Below are 23,046 nucleotides of genomic sequence, written 5' to 3'. Positions count from 1 at the left end.
TAGCAATGAAAATCATTAGAAGCACTGGATGGGGCGGGAAACGACTTCCATATGAAGAGATATTGAAAAGATAGATCAGGATTATTCACTTTAGAGGACAGACTAATAAAAAGAGATTTTTTAAAATATGCAAAACAATTGTGAAGGTAAATCAAGCAGTCCTATTTACCTTTTCTCATATTACAAGAACATTTATGTGGATAATGGACTCAAACCTGCAAGGTGCTGGTCACTGTGACCTTGATTCAATGAAACACTTCAACACGTTTAACTTAATGTAATCTGTAGACTCTTTGAAGTCAATGGACTTAGAGTTAAGCATGTGTTAAAGTACACTAATGAACTGTGGTTGGAGTGCTCAGCACTTTGCAAGATGAAGCCCAACCGAGTTATAGTGAATAGGGTTAAAATATATAATTGCTATAAATGCTCATGCTCCAGGATATAAACCAACTACTTACAGTTTAGAATTAGGAAGAAGTTTCCCTACTAGCAGGGAATTATGTAATTGTCTCTTATGAGGGTTTTATATCTTTCTCTGAAGTATATAGTACTAGTTATTGTTGAGTGCTTGGACTGGCCTGATTCAGTAGGGCAATTTCTATGTTTCCATATTCCTACCATGCAATTATAATGAATTACTGTAGTGGCCACAGAGATATACAATTACAAGTGGAAGCACAGGTGGTCGATAAGAGAGTCTCCATGAGTCTACACTATTAATAAGTTTGAAAATTTCTGCAATAAACAGTGCCCTAAACCAGGGTGTATTCAACTCTACTGGGTACAATATGTTCTCTAATAAAATGGGCAGAACACTAGCTTACCAAAATAATTAATTGGGAATTCAGATTCTAACATGATGAATATTTAGGATAAATATCCAAGTAAGATTATAGACAATACAGTACATTTTTTTTCATTTTCCACTTACAATTAAGGAACTTTTGTCCTTCAGGTATTAATTCTTGATGTAACAAAGATATCTTTAAAGGAGGTAAAAACTCTAAGAGGCTAATTAATTAAGATGAGCTATAATCAGCAGGAGAAAAAAAACTTTTGTAGTGATAATCAAGATGGTCCATTTCAGACAGTTGACAAGAGGTGTGAGGATACCTAACATGGGGAAATAGATTCAATCTGTGTAATGACTCTGCCATTCCCAGTCTCTATTCAAGCCTAAATTAATGGTATCTAGTTTGCATATTAATTCAAGTTCAGCAGTTTCTTGTTGGAGTCTGTTTTTGAAGCTTTCTGTTGCAAAATTGCCACCTTTAAGTCTGTTACTGAGTGATCAGAGAGGTTGAAGTGTTTTCCTACTAGTTTTTGAATGTTATGATTCCTGATGTCAGATTTGTGTCCATTTATTCTTTTGCATACAGACTGTCCAGTTTGGCCAATGTACATGGCAGAGGGGCATTGCTGGCACATGATGGCATATATCACATTGGTAGATGTGCAAGTGAACGAGCCCCTGATGTGATTATGTCCTATGATGGTGTCACTTGAATAGATATGTGGACAGAGCTGGCATAGGGCTTTGTTGCAAGGATAGGTTCCTGGGTTAGTGTTTTTGTTGTGTGGTTGCTGGTGAGTATTTGCTTCAGGTTGGGGGGGCTGTCTGTAAGCGAGGACTGGTCTGTCTCCCAAGATCTGTGAGAGTGAAGGATCATCTTTCAGGATAGGTTGTAGATCTTTGATGATGCGCTGGAGAGGTTTTAGTTGGGGGCTGAAGGTGACGGCTAGTGGTGTTCTGTTATTTTCTTTGTTGGGCCTGTCCTGTAGTAGGTGACTATATCTCATCTTAATTAGCCTCTTAGAGTTGATGTGGCTACTTCCACTTCCACCTTTTCATGTTCTGTATGTATACACATCTCCTTACGATATGTTTCATTCTATGCATCTGAAGAAGTGGGCTGTAGCCCACCCAAGCTTATGCTCAAATAAATTTGTTAGCCTCTATGGTGCCACAAGTACTCCTGTTCTTTTTGCGAATACAGACTAACACGGCTGCTACTCTGAAATCTGTCATTATACAAAAATAAGTGGAGAGGTTAAGTTATGGGGACAGGTCAGTGGTACAGGCTGATCCAAGGTGAACTCATTTGAACAATATGCAGTTTAATTCAGCAAATATGCAAGATCATACACACATCTATGAACAAAGAATGCATACTCTCACGATGGGGGACTGATCTTCGAATGCAATGACACAAATGGGACAGTCAGTCTAGAAATAAGGTGCAATTTCTTTTCTTAAACTGTGAGATTAATTAAACATTGGAAAAAAACTTACCTAGGGATGTCATGGATTCTCCATCACTTTACATCTTTAAATCAAGACTAGATATCTTTCTAAAGTTATGCTATAGCTGAAACTGAAGTTATGGGTTTGATGTGGCGATTACTGGATGAAGTTCCTTGGCTGTGCAATGCAGAAGGTTAGACTAAATGATCATAGAATCACAGGACTGGAAGGGATCCCAAGAGGTCATCTAGTCAAGTCCCCTGCACTCATGGCCAAACTAAGTACTATATAGACCATCCCTGACAGGTGTTTGTCTAACCCACTCTTAAAAATCTCCAATGATGGAGATTCCACAACTTCTCTAGGCAATTTATTCCAGTGGTTAACCACCTTGACAGTTAGGAAGTTTTTCCTAATGTCCAACCTAAACCTCCCTCGTGGCAATTTAAGCCCATTAAGCTTCTTGTCCTAGTCTCAGAGGTTAAGAGGAACAATTTTTCCCTCTCCTCCTTATAACAACCTTTTATGTACTTGAAAACTGTTATGTCCCCTCTCAGTCTTCTCTTTTCCTAAACAAACCCAATTGTTTCAATCTTCCCTCATCGGTCATGTTTTCTAGACCTTTAATCATTTTTGTTGCTCTTCTCTGGACTTTCTCCAATTTGTCCACATCTTTCCTGAAATGTAGCGCCCAGAACTGGACACAATACTCCAGTTGAGGCCTAATCAGCGCGGAGCAGAAGAATTACCTCTTGTGTCTTGCTTACAATACTCCTGCTAATACATCCCAGAATGATGTTCACTTTTCTTGCAACTGTGTTACACTGTTGACTCATCTTTAGCTTGTGGTTCACTATTAACCTCAGATCCCTTTCTGCAGTACTCCTTCCTAGGCAGTCATTTCCCATTTTGTATGTGTGCAACTGATTGTTCCTTCCTAATTGGAGTACTTTGCATTTGTCCTTATTGAAATTCATCCTATTTACTTCAGATCATTTCTCCAGTTTGTTCAGATCATTTTGAATTTTAATTCTATCCTTCAAAGCACTTGAAACCCTTCCCAGCTTGGAATTGTCTGCAAACTTTGTAAGTGTACTCTCTATGCCATTATCTAAATCACTGATGAAGATACTGAACAGACCCAGAACCAATCGTTATGGCCTTTCAGCATGACTAAGAGTATCTTTGGGAACGGTTTTCTAAACAGTTATGCACCCACCTTATAGTAGGTCCATTGATGTTGCATTTCCCTAGTTTGTTTATGAGGTCATGCAACACAGTATCAAAAGCTTTACCAAAGTCAAGATATACCACGTCTACTGCTTTCCCCCATCTACAAGGCTTGTTACCCTGTCAAAGAAAGCTATCAGGTTGGTTTGACAATTTGTTCTTGACAAATCCATGCTGACTTTTATTTATCACCTTGTTATTTTCTAGGTGTTCTCAAATTTATTGCTCCATTATCTTTTGGGGTACAGAAATTAAGCTGACTGGTCTGTAATTCCCCAGGTTGTTCTTATATCCTTTTTTATAGATTGGCACTATATTTGCCCTTTTTCAGTCTTCTGGAATCTCTCCCGTCTTCCATGACTTTTCAAAGATAATTGCTAATGGCTCAGATATCTCCTCAACCAGCTCCTTGAGTATTCTAGGATTCATTTCATCAGGCCCTGGTGACTTGAAGACATCTAACTTGTCTAAGTAATTTTTAATTTGTTCTTTCCCTATTTTAGCCTCTGATCCTACATTTTCATTGGCATTCACTATGTTAGATGTCCAATTGCCACCAACGTTCTTGGTGAAAACCAAAACAAAGAAGTCATTAAGCTCCTCTGCCATTTCCACATTTTCTGTTCCCCCCTCCCCTGCCAATTGAGTAATGGGCCTACCCAGTCCTTGGTCTTCCTCTTCCTTCTAATGTATCTAGATCTAGATCACCTTCTGGCCCTAAAAATCTATTAATCAATGCTTACCTAATCATTTTCTTATTCATTAAAAGACAGTTTACATTACAGAAAGGTGGGTTTTTTTTTAATTTTTTAAAACTTGCTAGTACTAGTTTGTATGTTTTGAGAGATGTTTTTTCACTTTTTATGTGCTTGGATTAACAAAAAGCAGGTGAAGATACTTTTTTCTACCACATAACTGATATTAAATAATCACGGACATCTCACTTTTCTCTTCTGGATTTGTCACCACAATTACTAATCATCTGAAACGCAGGCCATCTCAAGATATTCTATTTAATGTTACCAGAAAACTATTTCAGACATTGTCTCTTCTTTGATGAAAAGCAATTGCTTTTCATACTATTGTTGCTGGTGGTTTTGTTTTTTAAACGGATGTTTTATGACAACTGTAACCATTATCTGCTTTTCTCTCCAGCATTGCAATATATCTGATACCAAAATCTCTAGTGCAACTACAGCCTCTCTATAGTACTCGCATCCTGTGTTGCAAAACAACTGCAAACAGGAAACCTCAGTTCTACTTTTGAGACAACGAATTTCTTTGTAGCTCCATTAGAGCACAGAAATGAAGTTTGTTTTGTACCCTACTAGTGGTTTAACAGTCTTTAACTGATATAAAATTGGAAGAGCAATAAAAAAAATTAGCAAACTTGGCTCTGTTCGGTTCATTTAATAAGGTTAGTTTACTTTAATGCAGACCATAGCCCTTCTGCACTCTACAATTAAAAGAGAGAGTGAGTGTGTGTTGAAACATATACATAAACTGTCCCTGTGGACATATGCAGTATTCTAGACATATATCTCTCGACTTGTCCCCTGCCTAGGGTGACCAGATGTCCCGATTTTTGGGTCTATTTCTTATATAGGCTCCTATTACCCCCCACCCCGTCTCAATTTTTCGCATTTGCTGTCTGGTCACCCTACCCCTGCCCAGCACACTCATTACAATACAACTTATGTTATTAAAATGTATATTAGATTCAATTCATTTACTTTGTCCATAGAGTTTTAGTGTACACATTTTTGCACTGCAATGTGTAACTGCCTTGTCTAAATTGTCAGCCGTGGAACTGGAGGTTTTCACAACTGAGCAGTTGGGGTTTTTGATACCCAGAAACACCTGGACTGCATTTTGTGTGGTTGGGGGTTTTTTTTATTTGTTTTTGGCACCCAGCAGGCAGTGAAGACTTCTATACGTAAGAGAGGATGTATCTCCCATTTTCCTTCCTCTTTCGGGCAGGGGTGGAGGTGACTTAAATTAAGGGGTGAATTAGGGGGTTGAATTTCTTGTTTTCCACCCAGCACTGTTGACAGTAACTAGTTCCACATTGTATCCCGCCCCAATATCTGCCATTATTTTAATAAATTAGCATATTAACTAGATGTTTCTTCTAAAATGATCAGCAGTATAATAGTTCATGTTGACATTTATATACACTACTACAATCCTGCTTGAGCTCCATCCCCTCCATCCCTTGGTGGAGTCTCCCCAGGCTGCTGTAATAGCCCCAAAGTTTGGATCCCACATGCTCTTAAGACTGGCTGGGTCAGGACAACATCAAGTTATTTCAAGCTCTGGTCTTCTAGATACATTCTTGGGATGCAGATCCTTTATCCAGCATCTCTTCCCGAGATATATGACTCCACAATTCAACTGGCTAGGCCCTGAAAACAGTGCTAGCCCACCCCAGTAGCAACTGCATGCTTCCCAGAGTTCCACCGAAGCTAAAAACTCTATGGATTACTGGTTCACCCTTCAGAGAGTATGTGAAAAATCAAGTGGGACAGAGACTTTGCAAAGAAATTTCTAAACACTTTACTCACAGACAAAACACAAAAGATATACAACGTATCTACAGAAAAACAACAAAACCCCTGCAGACAAAACCCTTTCTCCAGTGTCCTCAGCGCTCTATGAGTCCTCTGGATTCTAATCAGCCCTTTCAGGGTTCCAAGACATTTCCCTCTCCTCCTGCCCTGGTATCTTCTTCAAATGACCAGTGAGATGACCTTCCTTTTTAAAAAGTTTCAACCCCTTCTGTCATGTGAAAGTAGCTTCAGTGGCTTCAAGTCTGGGTCGGGTGATATGTTGTTTGATTAAAGCCCACTTACAGACCAGACTAGTTAAACTGGTTTCCCTGGGCAGCAGCCAGCTTGTTGTTCTGGGGTGCTTCCATCTGGATGCAAGACCATCCAAGTTAATGACTCGATTGCTCTCAACTGTTAGCTCTTTACCAGTGGACACAGTCACTGCTGACACCTCCTTGATAGTTCAGATCAATATGAAGATTAAAAAACAAAGGGAAGGCACAGTACATGTTACAATCAAAATGGTGTTTGCAGACTGACAGACACACACTAATCCAAAACACATACATCATTATGCTTCAGAGTTAACAACTGAGATGAATGGATTAACACTTCTCTCAGAACTATTGTTTTAGGTTGTTACTTTTCAAAAGGTGAACTGAGTGCATCTTTTCCACTGTAGGGACTGGAGTTCACCCCCGCCTCCTCTGTTTTAAAAAACTTGAAGCTTAGATTATGAAGAAAAGGTATGTGAGATACTTTAAAAATTGGATAATTATTAGACAATTTTGGTGGTGACATAATCACAGTATAAAGAGCCTAGTATATAATTCAGCCTACTAATGTCAGAGATATACAGTTGTTCATGAGTGCATATTTTAATTAAGGTACATAGAATGTATTGGATCTTTTTCTTGAGTTCACTAATTCCATGGTAGGCTCAGAGATTAAACAGGCGATATCCCAGCAGTGCTCTACCCAAGCTCTGCCCCACATCTCAGAATTTCCCGCCTCGAAGCAAAACGTTTGTATGATTAAGGAATCTAAGCTGTTGCCTTCTTGTCTCCAAAGTCCTAGGAAATTCAAACTGCCCTATAACTACCTCAGAACAAAGCTTCAAATGATATATAAAATCAAAACACACAGAGTAGACTTAGAAAGGAGATAAAGCATACTGTCTCACATACCTCAGCCCTAACAGGCTCAACAACATGTCTACTGGGCCACAAAGGAGGAGGAAGGAAAGGTCAGAGAGCTAGGACTGTGAGAGGGACAAGTTTAAAAATCAATGTCAAGTGAAGACAGAGAGGAATATGGATACTGAGTTCCAGGTAACTACCATTCAAATTTCACACCAGGGCTCTTTAATTAGCCAGTGGTCTCAATGTCAGTAACCAAGAAAGTTGCAGGAAAAAGATAAGGCAATCTGAAGAGCAACCAGAAAAGATGATAATGGCTTGACTGGGAGCCAGACGAATGAGGTAAGATTGTAATCCAGCAATACAGCTGCTGATAAATCACAGAGTCATGTACCACCAAAATTCAATTCTTCAAGCCCTATGTTATTAAACTACCTATTTCCATCCTCTAAGCCAGTGTTTTTCAAACTGTGGATTGCGGCATGTAAGGTGCTGGGTTGCCTCGCTCTGGTCAGCACTGCCGACCAGGATGTTAAAAGTCCCATCGGTGGTGCTGCCCAGCTAAAGCAGGCTAGTGCCTACCTTTTCCGACATTGTGCTGTGCCTCAGAAGCGGCCAGCAGCGAGTCCGGCCTCTAGGCAGAGGGGCCACGAGGCTCTCCATGCGCCGCTCCCGCCCCGAGTACTGGCTCCACACTCCCATTGGCCAGCAACTGGCCAATGGGAACGGGGGGGTGGGGGGAGGTGTGCTTGCACGCCTCTGCCTAGGAGGCGGACCTGCTGCTGGCCGCTTCTAGGGAGCAGCACGGTCCACAGTGCACCCCAGCTGCGCTGCTGACTGGGAGTCGCTGGAGGTAAGTCTGCGCCCGCACCCCAACCGCCTGCCCCAGCCCTGACCCCCTTCCCCCCCCTCCCCCACAAACCCAGATATGGTGACCAGATAGCAACTATGAAAAATCGGGACAGGGGGTAATAGGAGCCTATATAGGAAAAAGTCCCAAATATCGGGACTGTCCCTATAATATGGGGACATCTAGTCACCCTAAACCCAGAACCCCTTCCTCCACCCAAAACCCCTCATCCCTGGCCCCAGCCCAGAGCCTGCACCCCCAGCCCAGAATCCTGACCCCCTCCCGCACCCCAACCCCCTGCCCCAGCCCAGAGCCCCCTCTCAAACCCTAAACCCCTCATTCCCAGCCCCACCCCGCAGCCCTCACCCCCGCACCCCAATCCTCTGCCCCAGCCCTGAGCCCCTCCCACACCCCAAGCCCCTCATCCCCAGCTCTGTTGCGTCACAGACATCAACAATTTTCTTCAACTGGGTCCCCAGAAAAAAAGTTTGAAAATCACTGCTCTAAGCAAGTTCATACTAAGACTGACTCAAAAAGATTATAAACATAGAAATGTAAGAAAAAATGTGGCTTACTACACACATAGAGCCCCAAACCTAACTAAAAGTGCATATTAGTAATAGTGTCATGCACATAACTGAACAGGAATCACTACTAAAGAAAGTTGAATATTTTTAAAAGAAGCACCTCTCACTCCTTGTATACGATCCTGAACATAGAATGAAGAATATAAGAATGACCACACTGAGTCCGACCAATGGTCCATCTAGCCCAGTAACCCATCTTCCCACAGTGGCCAGGGCCAGATGCTTCAGTGGGAACGACCAGAACAGGACACTCTATGCACTCTCTGTCATCCAGCCTCAGCTTCCAGCAGTCAGATGTTTAGGGACACCCAGAGCATGGGGTTGCGTCCCCAATAATAGCCACTGATGGACCTATCCTCCATGAACTTATCTAATTCTTTTTTCACCCCCGTTATACTTTTGGCCTTCACAACATTCCCTGGCAACAAGTTCCACGGGTTAACTGTGCATTGTGTGAAACCTAAACCTGCTACCTATTAATTTCACTTGGTCGGGGCAATGTGTAACTGTTGATGGGGGGTGGGTGGGGGAGCACAATGTAAAGGTTCTGTTATGAACTCTGGCAGCAGAGGCTAGGTGTGTGAGGTCGGGGGCATGCCATATGGCTTTATGGACTACAGCATGGCCTCACAGTCGCTTCTTCAGTGCAGAGCAGCTTCCTAGCATCTCCCAGCTCAGAGCCAGCTCCCAGCCCCCCCGGCTAGCCCCACCTTTGGCCTTCAGCTGCAGGATCCTGGCCCCCCAGGCTCTATTCCTGACTCTGTGATTGATTCTGTGAGCTTGAACAAGGCAGCTGGGCCCAGTTCTCAGGGCTGCAGGTGCAGCCCATGCGCGCGCACACACACACACGCCTGCACAGCTGCATGAGGTTAAATGCACGGACTCCACCTCTCTATAATGCGGGATCCCCACCTCACTCCCAGTGGTGCACTGCAGCTTGTAAAGTGCTTTGAGACCCTCGGAGAAACACTGAATGAGCAGGGCAAGCTAATCGCTGCTCTAGGGAGACATGCCCTGTGAGCCAGCCTTGGAGACCATCCATGCTGCACTGAGACCGCCCTGATTTCTGCCAGCCTGGGGTAGCTCTGAATGCCCTTCGCTCCTCCCCCACCTTCGGCAGATAGCTTGGGCTGTCCAAAGTAGGGTGACCAGATGTCCCGATTTTATAGGGACAGTCCCGATTTTTGGGTCTTTTTCTTATATAGGCTCCTATTACCCCCCACCCCCGTCCCGATTTTTCACACTTGCTGTCTGGTTACCCTAGTCCAGAGCGGGCTGAGCCCTGTGCCTGTCTGTGCTCCTCAACCCCCACAGCTAGAAGCACATGCAGGAGGCTGCCCTACCTGGCTGCTGCTCTCTGTGCGGAAAGGCAGGCAGCACTGCCAGCCTAGGATGGCATTGGTGCCACTGCCAGGAAAGGGAAGGAGCCAGGATGCACTGGACCCCTCACCGTACTCTCCCAGGGCTGGGTTTCAATATCACCACCTCCTTCACCTCTCTGCCAAATCCCAGCAAACTCTGCAGGTTCCCCAGGGCCCTAGTGCACAATGCCTCCTCAACCCCATCCAGCCCATTCTGCAGCCAGGAGACAGGAAGCAGCTGGGTTATGTTATTGACCAGCAGCAGCCTGGAGGCATTAGCTGCCTTTCAGCACTGTGCAGGTGAGGAGGAGAGCTGTTTCCAGCCGTGGGGGGAGGGGGGAGAAAAAGAAGAATGAGCTCTGCAAAGACACAGACTAGAGGCAGCTCCTGGGCAAGGCAAAGGAAATAAGTGCCGCACTCCTCACTAGATGGTTCTGACGTTTTTCCTGGCGGAAATCAGGGGGTGGGGGGGACACATAATCCCACGTCCCATCCCCCCCACCACTCCCCGTGTTGGCTTCGGTCATTCGGTGACCCCTGATTTGTGTGTTACATGAAGGGGCAGATAACACTTCCTTATTCACTTTCTTCACACCACTCATGATTTTACAGACCTCTACCATCCCCCTCCCCCCACATCTTCTCTTTTCCAACCTGAACAGTCCGTCTTTTTACTCACTCTTCATACGTAAGCTGTTCCATGCCCTTAATCAATTTGTTGACCTTCTCTGTACTTTTCCCAATTCTTATGTTTCTTTTTTGAGATAGGGTAACAAAAACTACATGCAATGTTCAAGGTGGGGTGTAAAATGGATTTACATCTCTACCCCGATACAACGCTGTCCTCAGGAGCCAAAAAACCTTACCATGTTGTAGGTGAAACTGCGTTATACCTATCTCATAGAACTGGAAGGGACCTTGAAAGGTCATCGAGTCCAGACCCCTGCCTTCACTAGCTGGACCAAGTACTGATTTTTGCCCCCGATCCCTAAGTGGCCCCCTGAAGGATTGAACTCACAACCTTGGATTTAGCAGGCCAATGCTCAAACCACTGAGCTATCCCTCCCCCCAGGTTATATCGAACTTGCTTTGATCTGCCGGACTGCAATGCCCCCCCCCCCCCCCGAGCACTGCTTTACCACGTTATATCAGAATTTGTGTTATATCAGGTCACGTTATATCGCGGTAGAGGTGTATAGAGTGGCATTATGATATTTTCTGTCCTTTTATCTATGCCTCTTCTAATGGGTCCTAACATTGTGTTAGTTTTTTTGACTGCCATTGCACATTAAACAGATGTTTTCAGAGAACTAGTCATGATGACTCCAAGTTCTTTTTCTTGAGTGGTAACAGCTAATTTAGACCCCATCATTTTGTATGTATAGGTGGGAGCATGTTTTCCAATATGCATTACTTTGTATTTATCAACACTGAATTTCATCTGCCATTTTGTTAACAAATCACCCAGTTTTGTGAGATCCCTTTGTAACTCTTCACAGTCTCCTTTGGACTTAACTATGTTGAGACATTTTGTATAGTTTTCAAAATTTACCCCTTCTTCCAGATCAGGGGTAGGCAACCTATGGCACGCATGCCGAAGGCAGCACGCAAGATGATTTTCAGTGGCACTCACACTGCCCGGGTCCTGGCCACCGGTCTGGGGGGCTCTGCATTTTAATTTAATTTTAAAGCATCTTAAACATTTTAAAAACCTTATTTACTTTACATACAACAATAGTTTAGTTATATATTATAGACTTATAAAAAGAGACCTTCTAAAAATGTTAAAATGTATTACTGGCATGTGAAACCTTAAATTAGAGTGAATAAATGAAGACTCGGCACACCACTTCTGAAAGATTGCCGACCCCTGTTCCAGATCAATTAGGAATATGTTGAACAGCACAGATATCTCTGAGACCCCACTATTTACCTCTCCACTGTAAAAACTGATCTAACCTTTGTTTTCTATCTTTTAACCAGTTAATGATTCATGAGAGGACCATCTCTCTTATCCCATGAATCTTTACTTTGCTAAAGAGCCTTTGGTGAGGGACCTAGTCAAAGTCTTTCTGAATATCTATGTACACTATATCCAGTGGATCACTCTTATCCACATACTTGCTGACACTCTCAAAGAATTCTAATAAATTGGTGAGGCATGATTTCCCTTTACAAAATAGATGAACACAGTATGTTGGAGAGGAGTTCATTTGTCTGATAATTCTGTTCTTTGCCATAGTTTCAACCAATTTGCCTGGTACTGAAGTTAGGCTTACCAGTCTGTAATTGCCAGGATCACCTCTAGAGCCTTTTTTAAAAAAACAGCATCAGATTAGCTATATGCCAGTCATCTGGTACAGAGGCTGATTCAAGTGATAGGTTACATACTACACTTAGTAGTTCTGCAATTTCATATTTGAGTTCCTTCTGAAATCTTGGGTGAATACCATCTGGTCCTGGTGATTTAGTACTGTTTAATTTACCAATTTGTTTCAAAACCTCCTCTACTGACATCTCAATGTGGGACAATTCCTCACAGCTGTTATCCAAAAAGAATGGCTCAGGTTGTGGAATATCCCTCACATCCTATGCAGTGAAGACCAATGCAAAGAATTCATTTAGCCTCTCCACAACAGTCTTGTCTTCCCTGAGCACTTCTTTAGCACCTTGATCATCCAGTGGCCCCACTAATTGTTTGACAGGCTTCCTGCATTTGAGGTACTTAAAAAAATTTTGGTATTAGTTTCTCTGTTTTTTTTCTAATTGTTCTTCAAATTCTCTTTTGGCCTGCCTAATTATACTTTTACACTTGAAATCAGTCTTGAGAATTCAGTTTACTTTAAAAGAACACAATTTTTTTTCACCACCTAGAGATGACTTATGTAAAATTAAACATAATCTGGAAAACTGACAGAAAATTATCTGACTTCTGTGAACTGCTCAGTAAATGCAGAATGTTAACTGCATTGCTAAAGGAGATCCAGAACATTCTACAGCTTAACCATGCATTTTGTCCATTATATGGTTATATCTTGAAGTGTTTTCTCATTACAATGCCACAAAGTTTGAACAGTGAGAGGACTAGTATCCTGCACAGACTGCTGCTTCCAGTACTTATTTATGGGCTACATTTATTTACTATATTTATGGACTGTTTATAAAATCTGAATTTAGAAACGTCTGAACTATTTTTTTATCCGGATTTGTTTGTTTTTACTTCAAATGTGATTATAGTTGGAAAACCTACAATATAAAAATAACACTGTTACTCAACAGATCTGGTTGTGTGTGTATTTTACAGATCTATCTGCTGACTTCAGTGACAAAAATTACTACTGCTAATAGTACAGAGTTAATCCAGCTAGGGGAGAGTAAGATAGCTTCTATTCCAACTTGGACATCATCATCTATATGAAGCATGGGTGGATGGGGTGCAATTGTTACATGCCATGTCATGGTCTAAAATGCCAGTGTATGCAGGCAAAATCCAGTTCCACATTTCACTTACATGTATTATCTCAGTCTATCTTAACGTATGGCTGAGATCAGCACCTGAATGAAAAACAGCTGGCTGAAACTGAATACAGGCAAGACAGAGGCAAATTTAGGGTCTGTGTAGATCAGTGGTTCTCAATCCACGGCCTACTTGCGGCCCAATCAGCGCACAGCTGTGGCCCATGTGACATCCTCAGGGCCATACAGGTAGTATATCCCCCATATAACACGGAGAGCTGCATATGCGGCCCACAATGGTAAATAAGTTGAGAACATTAGAAGAGCTTCAATTATTCCAGATCACAATAGCTCACCTTCTCTTCAGCATCAGTTGCTGAAAGCACATATTCTCAGTGCTGCGCTCACTACACTGGCTCTCTACTTAATACTGGGCACGTTTAAAGTCACAGGCTTAACTTTCAAGGTCCGTCCATGAAACTGACCTTCAATATCTCAGAGTGCGCTCACTGCTGACAAGGATTTCCTGATATCTAAGTTCCTCTGGAATTATGAAGGTGTTCCACCTCAGGGATGAAGCTGATGAGAGAAGAAGACACAGCAGGACAAGACTTTGGAACCTATCATCAGAGGAGATAAGAATAACCACTAATCTCACTACCTTCAGAATATATTAAAGAATATTTTTAATTGACCAATTATCTGGGGTTATAGGGGAAAAAAAAAGCAGACCTTGGGCCATTTGGGGGTATTTAATTTATTTATTTTAAACATTTCGGGAAGTGCTCAGATACTATAGTAATATTCTAGATCTATTGATCTAGATTTTAACAAAATTTATACTACAAAATCTTAATTGCTGTTGATGAAGCACAAACCAGAAAGAACCCAGTTTACACAACACTGATAGGAAAAAAGAACCCTCTCAAAATTGAATCTGGAAATCACTGAGACAATGAAACGTCACAAAATTTAGAGTCAAATTAAAATATTTCAGAGCCACAGAGAAGGCTGTCATGACTCCCTCAGCTACTCAGCCCCCTTCATTAAATCTCACTCCTGAGAACCCCTTTTCCAGGATATGTCTGCAGAAGCCTCCAGTCTGGAGCCTACCAATTGTCAGACAAATCCCAAGTGATTTTGCAAGATAGTGGTTTACTGTAGGAGCCTAAGGGGAAAAAAATTGAGTTACAACTTTCCATTAAACACATGCAATAGTATTCTATTGTTCTGTGTGGAGTTATCTGTGTCAAATGATGTGACCTTCAAATACGCTTACCTCCCCAGAGTCAGATTTAATTTTTATGTCATTAGTGATACCGCTATGACACAAAATTTCCTGCATGGGGGCATTTCAAGATGCTAATGCTTAATCAATGTGACACCATTTAAAATAGATAACACTAAGATCTGCCTTTCCTATTTACCCAATAAGCACTCAGCTATTCTGGAAAATGAAGATTCTTAAATAACACTGTCTTTCATTAAAAAAAAAAAGAATATTCCTATTTCTTATTTAGAATTTTTCACATCTATTTTCACAACTGCAAATAGCCTTTCTCTGATTCTCATACATAGAATCATAGAAGATTAGGGGTGGAAGAGACCTCAGGAGGCTCATCTAGTCCAACCCCCTGCTCAAAGCAGGACCAATCTCAACTAAATCATCCCACCCAGGGCTTGGTCAAGCCGGGCCTTAAAAATCTCTAAGGATGGAGATTCCACCACCGCCCTAGGTAACCCATTTCAGTGCTTCACCACCCTCCTAGTGAACTAGTTTTTGCTAATATCCAACCTAGATCTCCCTCACTGCAACTCGAAACCATTACTCCTTGTTCTGTCATCTGCCACCACTGAGAACAGCGGAGCTCCATCCTCTTTGGAAACCACCCCCGCCTTTCAGGTAGTTGAAGGCTGCTATCAAATCCCCCCCTCACTCTTCTCTTCTGCAGACTAAATCAGCCCAGTTCCTCAGCCTCTCCTCATAAATCATGTGCCCCAGCCCCCTAATCATTTTCGTTGCCCTCCACTGGACTCTCTCCAATTTGTCCACATCCTTTCTGTAATGGGGGGCACAAAACTGGAGCTGTAGCCTTACCAGTGCCGAACAGAGGGGAATAATCACTTCCCTCAATCTGCTGGCAATGCTCCTACTAATGTAGCCCAATATGCCGCTAGCCTTCTTGGCAACAAGGGCACACTGTTGACTCATATCCAGCTTCTCACCCACTGTAATCCCCAGGTCCTCTTCTGCAGAACTGCCGCTAAGCCAGTCGTTCCCAGCCTGTAGAAGTGCATGAGATTCTTCCGTCCTAAGTGCAGGACTCTGTACTTGTCCTTGCTGAACCTCATCAGATTTCTTTTGGCCCAATCCTCCAATTTGTCTAGGTCATTCAGGACCCTATCCCTACCCTCCAGCGTGTCTATCTCTCCCCCCAGCTTAGTGTCATCCGTGAACTTGCTGAGGGTGCGTTTATATTTAAATTGAATTACAAAGTGCAAATAGTTGTTATTCTACAGAAACAACTTAGTATTACTGACACTAGATAACCTCTCTTAGGACCTGTTTATGCTAGGAAAATATTTTGTAGTTGAAAAGTTGTCATGGACAAGTCACACCAAATAGCCCATGAGATTGAAATGAGCTTGGAAATAGTTTGGTTACTAGTATAATCAAGGAGAAAAAATTTAAGATCAGTCTGAGAATGGAGGTTACTTACTGTAACTGAAGGTTCTTCGAGATGTGTGGTCCCTATCTGTATTCCACCCATGGTACACATGCGCGCCATGCACCAGAGCCCAAAAATTCTTCAAGGCAGTGGGCACGAAAGGCAGTGCGGGTCAAAGCCTCTCCAGTTCCTTTTCTTACAGCAAGCCAACTGGATGCGAAGCAGAGAGGAAGGAGGGCAAGTAATGGAATGTAGATTGGGATCATCCACCTCTAAGAATCTCCAGTTACGATAAGTAACCTCCATTTCTTCAAGTGATTGTCCCTATATGTATTCCACATGTGTGTGACTGGCAAGCAATGTTCAGATGAGAAGAGGATGTGAGGGAGGTGGCAGCAGAGATGCTTGTAGTACTTCCCTTCCTACAACTGCATTTGCAAGTTGCTGCTCTGCAAACATCTTACAGTGGAACATCCAATAGGGATACCATGGAGACAGCTTGTGCTCACATGCACTGAGCTGTAACACCATCAGGAGGGGGAATTTTTGCTATTTTGTAGCATTTTAAGATGCATCCTGAAACCCACTTAGAAATCCTGTGGGAGGATATGGCTTGTCCCCATGATCTTTCTGCTCTGGCAATAAAGAGTGTCAGAAATTTTCTAGGGGGGTTGATTTTTTGCCAGTAGAATACCAGCCTGACGTTGAGAAAGTGAAATGTCCTGTCTTTGGAAGAAGCATGGAGTTTTGGGGAAAATACAGGTAAGCATATTGTCTGATTGATGTGGAACTCAGAAACAATCTTGGGAAGAAATCTGAGATGTAACTGACAGAAAAACTATTTAAAAGTGTTTTATATTACAGTTAAATATCGAGTGACAGAGGACATGATTCCGATTCAGGACATGCAGGGGTAAGAAAGAACTGGAGAGGTGTTGACCCAAACTACCCTCTACCTCCTCAGTCGGGAACACCAGGGGAGCTTATACGCATGTGCGGGTCAACAGACGCTGCTTTGAAGAATTTCCAGACTCCAGCACATGGCGTGCATGTGTACTCATGTGTGGAATACACATAGGGACCATCACTTGAACAACAACAATACAGTAACAAGGTAACTGCCATTGGTAAAAACCTATGCCTAACGATGACCTGAATGATTTAAAAAAGGGGGAAGATGACATTATAGAGACTGGAGAACTCCTGAAATTACATCACAAGAGTATAGAACAAACACTGAGCAATAGGTAGGTAGGAATTTTTAAAGTCATATGGTTTTATAAACACCTAATCAATCACTTAAGTCAGATAACATTTCAGGAAAAAAATGTCTTTATTAAAGATTCTACCATCTTTCAGGCCTCTGTACATAAAATAAGAAGGAAAAAAGGGCACAATCACAACTTTTAAAAGTATCTTTTCAAGTCATCTTTAAGAGTTAGAGGAACTACATGGCAATTAAAGAGTTAAGTTGCAGTGAAGAAAACCTCCCACAGGAGGACCAAGCCCTTGTCCCTACTTGGGAATAGCCCCAGTAAAACAATCAGTGGCCAACAATCAATGTCGCTATGTAGATGCTTCTCCCTAATTATAAATAAGGACAAGCCTTTGTTTTTTGCCTGCCAAGTTTCCACTCCTCTCGTCTACTTCATTCTTCTGAACAGGCAGCATATTGATATTTATAAAAATAAAATAAGTAGGCAGAATGAAGGGGGAGTGCAGGGAGAGCCCACTACACAAGACAAAGCTGGAGGATTTAATATTAGACCTACCAGCCTTCATATAACCCCTTAATGAAAAAGACCAAAGAATAAATTTGAAGGTAATGTGAAAATAGAGGAAAAATTATATACATTAAGTCATGCAAAAGGAAACAAAAAATTAGAAGGAAAAATTGAAGTGTTTATCTGTATGTTATACTGATGTGACATGCTTTGTGGAAGATAAATCCCAATAGACTTATTGCTGATCATAGACTGATGCCACCTATAGTGATTCTGTCAGTTCAAATGGAGAGCAATGTTTCTGTTAATCTTTAAATAAAAAAATAAAATAGTAAAATAATGAGAAACTACTGCCTTGGCTGGCAATATTGAAGACAATATATGGAAAATTTTATGAAATGTTAAAGAACCCTTCCCTGCCTGGTTAAGATTTCACTAAATCTTTAGCAATCTCAACATTTGAAATAGTTAAAATGATCTGGTCCTAATTTGATCTTTCTCATGTTTCACTTTGCCATAGCAAACATCACTGGTCTCTGAATTAAACTTTATTAGAAGCATTAGTACATTCACTGATTTTAGAAACAAAGAACACAGTTCTCAAATGCATGAATTTAACCTTGATCTTGCATGAAAGGACACAGCTCAGAACCAACATACCCTGCTACATTTTATTGCTAATCCCTTGGAACACTATTAGCCACTTTTCAAGGGATTTCACTTTATACTGTCTATAAAATACTGAAAATAAAACTGAACTGCTGACCTTCTGTTCCCCAATAAAAAAAATCATATACTGTATTCACTTTTTGTGTTCTAAGTAGAAACGATGCAGGTATTTTAGAGTTTGATCAGAAGGATAAAGTGAGCATCTCTGAAAAGAAAGAAAAAAATATTCTGCCCTCTTCTTTTTCTTCAAAGAAACCGACTGGATTAGTGGGATTAAGTGATTTTTATCAATCTTGCTGTGTTAGGTATATAAATATTCCATAAAATTTACTGAATTCCAGAACTCTACAGCAGCATTACAAACAACCTGTGGACATTTGCTTTCACACAAATTTTACATTTTTTTGGTTCACAGATGTATTATTCATTGTTTTAAATCGAGAATGTATGTCTAGATTTGTTAAATTTTTCAACTACTGTTACTTCAAATATTCAGAATATTTCTGAAGTCACTAAAAGCTGAATTCTATACCCTTTTTTGAAGGGGGGGGAAGTCATTAAGTTTCAAGGCCAAACTGCACCTCTGACTTACATCTCATTTATACCTGAACTTCACATAGCTGCTTGGGAAATCTCTGAGACTGGGACACCTCATAGAGAGGCATCAGAGGCTAGCTGAGGTCTGGTGGAATTAGTGCTAATCCAGGTAGGTGGATCTAAGTGGGCCACCACATGACTAATCTTAATGCAGTCTGACAAATATTTATGCAGACTAAGAGAAGATAGGTTGCTCTTTCATTCTGCTGGCAAACACTAGGAACGGTCTAGGAGGATTCTTAAATAGGTTCATTCTGTCCAGGTAGTACGAGAGACAGCTAACAGTGTGCAAGGTATGAAGTTCTGGCTCTCCCCTAGCAGTGAGAGGTTTGGACAAGATGACTGGTAGGTGAATCAACTGATTAAGATTAACACCAGAAACCATTTTAGGCAATCTGGTGAGGTCTCAGTCCGTCACTTTGTCCTAAAATAATGATGCCTATATTTACATTGTGTTTTCCACAAGTAGATCTTAGAGAGTTTCTCAATCTTTCAATGTATTTATCCACACAACAAATTTCCACCCCAATTTTACAGATTGAAACTGAAGCACAGAGAGGCTAAGAGACTTGCTCATGTCATACAGGAAGTCCATGGTGGACCAGGAAACTGAACCCAGATCTCCCACATCCTAAGCCAATGCCTTAACCACTGGAACATCAGCCCTTTTCTTTGAACTCAGAACCTTCAGCATCCTGGGCAAAGATCTTATCTCTACAACAGGCATCTGCCTCTTATACCAGGGGTGGCCAACCTTACTGGCCCTCTGAGCTACATACAACAATCTTCAGAAGTTCGAGAGCCAGGGCACACCTGCCGGGAGCTGTGGGTTAGAGTTTCAGCCCCACTCTTGCTGAAGACCTGAGCCCTGGCAGGTGCAAACCACAGGGCCGAAGTCCCAAGACACTTCCCCCCCCCCCCCGCCCCCGCTGGGAAGAAGCCCTTACCACTTCACCCTGCTGCAAGGCAGAGGTCCTGAGCTCCCCCTTCCCGCAATACTGGAGGTGGAGAATGGGGGGGGAGGTTAAGGGGGGCTCCGGGAGCCACACTTTAATGGTAAAAGAGCTGCATGTGGCTCACGAGCCATAGTTTGGCCACCCCTGTCTTATAGAGTACTGTGTAGGGAAGCTCTGTCATAATGGCTTGAATCTCTTTCATTCTTCTGGCAGAGGTAATGGCCACGACAAAGGTGTTTTTCATAGACAGGTGAAAAGAACAGGATGCCAATGGTTCAAAGAGAACCATCAAATCTGTTAAAACAATGTTGAGATCCCAGGAGGATGGGATGTCTGATTGGCAAAAAAAGTATGAATAAGCCCCTTGAGAAACCTAGCCATGGACGATGGGCGAAGTCAGTGTGACGTTCTACTGGAAGGTGATGAGTGGAGATGGTTACCAGGTATACTCTAATGCAGGGATCTCCAACTCAAATCACCACGAGGGCCACATGAGGACTACTTCATTGGCCCAAGGGCTGCATTGCTGAAAGCTTTTCATACGATACAAAAGTATAGTCAAAAATGAAGAGTAATATAGTATCCTATTAAAAGTCAACGTATTAACATTTTTTAAAACTGTAATGTGAAAAGTCAGTGCTAATTTCGACAGTCATTTCATTTTTGGCGACTTAGTTGGCAGCGTTAATTTGTTAACTGTATGAGTTAAAAAAAAAATTCTGTCACCCTGCGATAGGATGTCCATCCCACACAAGCTCTAGGTAAATGTGGGCCAGAAAGGGCCAATTAACCTTATATGTTGCACCTGGAGGAAAGCCAGGGCTTGATAAGAACTAATGGAAGATGAAGCCCAGCGGGGGAAGACCTGGGCTAGGATGATAAAGCCAGGAAGTGACAGCAGGAAGGCGGCTGCAGGATGGAGGTCTGCAACCACTCCCTTAGAGGGAAAGGGAGTTGGCTAGAGACAAGGTGGTGGTCAGGAGGAGAGTAAACCCTATGGTTCTGTCCTGGATTAGGGATTCTTACAAGAGGCCTAAAAGGGTGGAGTACCCACAGGGAGGTGCTCCTGGGGTGAGTGGACCTCTTTACACAGGTCTGCAAATGTACCTTGTAATTTCAGTCCAGCAGTATTCTCTCTCACTTATGCTTCTTCACCAGTACTATATTCTGCAACTGGAATTTAGGGTCTTGTCTAACTCCCACTGAAATCAATAAAAAGCGTATCATTGATGTCAAAGGGGGTTGGAATAGACTCAAAGTCAAAAGTTCTGTTGATGACGCATAAGCCAGAATGTCATACAGCTCATGCTCCCCCTCCCTGTCCCTATTCCACCTCTTCCCCAGTCCCACCTCCTCCCCTGAGCGCACGTCTCCGCTTCTCCCCCCTCCCTCCTGGAAAGTCCGCCAAATTGCTGGAAACACTAGGAGGTAGGCGGAGGAGCAGGGATGTGGCGTGCTGGGGAGAAGGGGAGGCAGGGAGTGAGGGGCAGACGAGGGGAGTCGGCGCCTATGGCGGGCCACAGGAAATAGCTCTGTGGGCCGTGTGTTTGAGATCCCTGCTCTAATGGAACTACCAGAGAGCCCTAAGTGCTTTAAGGAAATCAGGTAGACAAGGATGGCAGCAAGTAGAACTTCCTTGATTTTCCACAGACCAGAGAACTTCTTCCATTTAGCAGCACAGGTGAAGCTAGTGTAATTCTTCCTGCTGCAAGCTAGAATGTTTTGAACTACCAAGAAGCAGCCAGCCAGCAGCCAGCCATGAGACAGAGGGAAATAAGATCCAGATGCAGGAACTGTATCTCCTACTGTGTGATCATGTCGGGAATATTGGGAGCATGATCGGAGGCCATATTGACAAGTTCATGAGGTCAGAGTACCAGAACTGCTCTGTTTGTTGATATGGTACATCACCATGGTGTTGTCAGGGAGTATTGGTACTGTGGTGGACTTGCAGCACCAGCAGCCACAGGTGATAAGAAGGAACTGAAGAGTGGTTATGTCTATCCTACCCTTTATATCCTTGGCACATAGGGTGTAGGTACAGCTCCAACAGATGCTTCTATTCAGAAAGATTCCAGTCTCACACATACGGGAAGGGGTGCTGGAACAATTTGTATAGTGGGGGGGCTGAGAGCCATTGAACAAACTGTAAACCCTGCATATGATGGAAACCACTTCAAACCAAGGGGTGTGGCAGCACCCTTAGTTCCAGCACATATGCATATGGGGACATGAACACCAGATGTGGAATGCACAGGGGCAACTGCTCCAAGAACCAATCCTTTTTATTTTACTCTAAATATACTATTGTCTTTAGTCACTTTCATTTAAATTAAATTATATATTAAGCTACAATACATCACAATACATCAATACACAATACATAGGGGCGGGATAGCTCAGTGGTTTGAGCATTGGTCTGCTAAACCCAGGGTTATGAGTTCAATCCTTGAGGGGGCCACTTAGAGATCTGGGGCAAAATCAGTACTTGGTCCTGCTAGTGAAGGCAGGGGGCTGGACGTGATGACCTCGCAAGGTCCCTTCCAGTTCTAGGAGATAGGATATCTCCATTAATTTAATTTATCTTCTCAGCTGGATAGTTTCGTATTGCATAAAATCTGTATTATCCACAGGAGGTTAAATTAGAAGTTACTAGAGGAATTTAACAAAAAATAATTATTTCTTTTTTATTGATATATTTAAGACAGTACATTCTGAACTATTGACTATCATATATAAAATGACACCAGTAAATATTTAAAATGACCTAATTCATCACCTTGCAGAGTGTATTTTAATTGTATTTATTTTGCTATAAGATATGTAGTGAACAAAAATATATTTTAACTCCCTAGCCAGCAAGTAGGGAGATTTGCATGAATTATAGTTAGGCATAATATTTGCAGCATATATTTGATGGTGTTGGATCATTTCAGTCCATGAATTGTCTGACTTAAACAAGCTTGATGTGATCATACAGACACAATACACATACAACTAACCTGGTCAGT

At 42.3% G+C, this 23,046-nt stretch overlaps 1 protein-coding gene across 8 annotated transcripts in view; it reads right to left on the bottom strand.

Moving 5' to 3' along the window:
- The window catches only part of NCK2 (NCK adaptor protein 2), a 161,002-nt gene that overhangs the window by 66,418 nt on the left and 71,538 nt on the right, over positions 1-23,046 (bottom strand). For 2 of the 8 annotated variants that reach the window (XM_034758057.1, XM_034758056.1), the window contains exon 3: positions 13,906-14,040. The exons of 5 other annotated variants lie outside the window; for them this stretch is intronic. The gene's annotated coding sequence lies outside the window, so the exon portion shown is untranslated. The remainder of the gene's footprint in view (positions 1-13,905; positions 14,041-23,046) is intronic. One more of the 8 variants, XM_034758055.1, reaches the window with a different exon arrangement.

This window comes from Trachemys scripta, chromosome 1 (genome assembly GCF_013100865.1).
Source record: "Trachemys scripta elegans isolate TJP31775 chromosome 1, CAS_Tse_1.0, whole genome shotgun sequence".
NCBI classification, from domain to species: Eukaryota; Metazoa; Chordata; order Testudines; family Emydidae; genus Trachemys; species Trachemys scripta.
The sequence above is the reverse complement of the archived record's forward strand: the minus strand, read 5'-3'. Positions and strand labels throughout refer to the sequence as shown.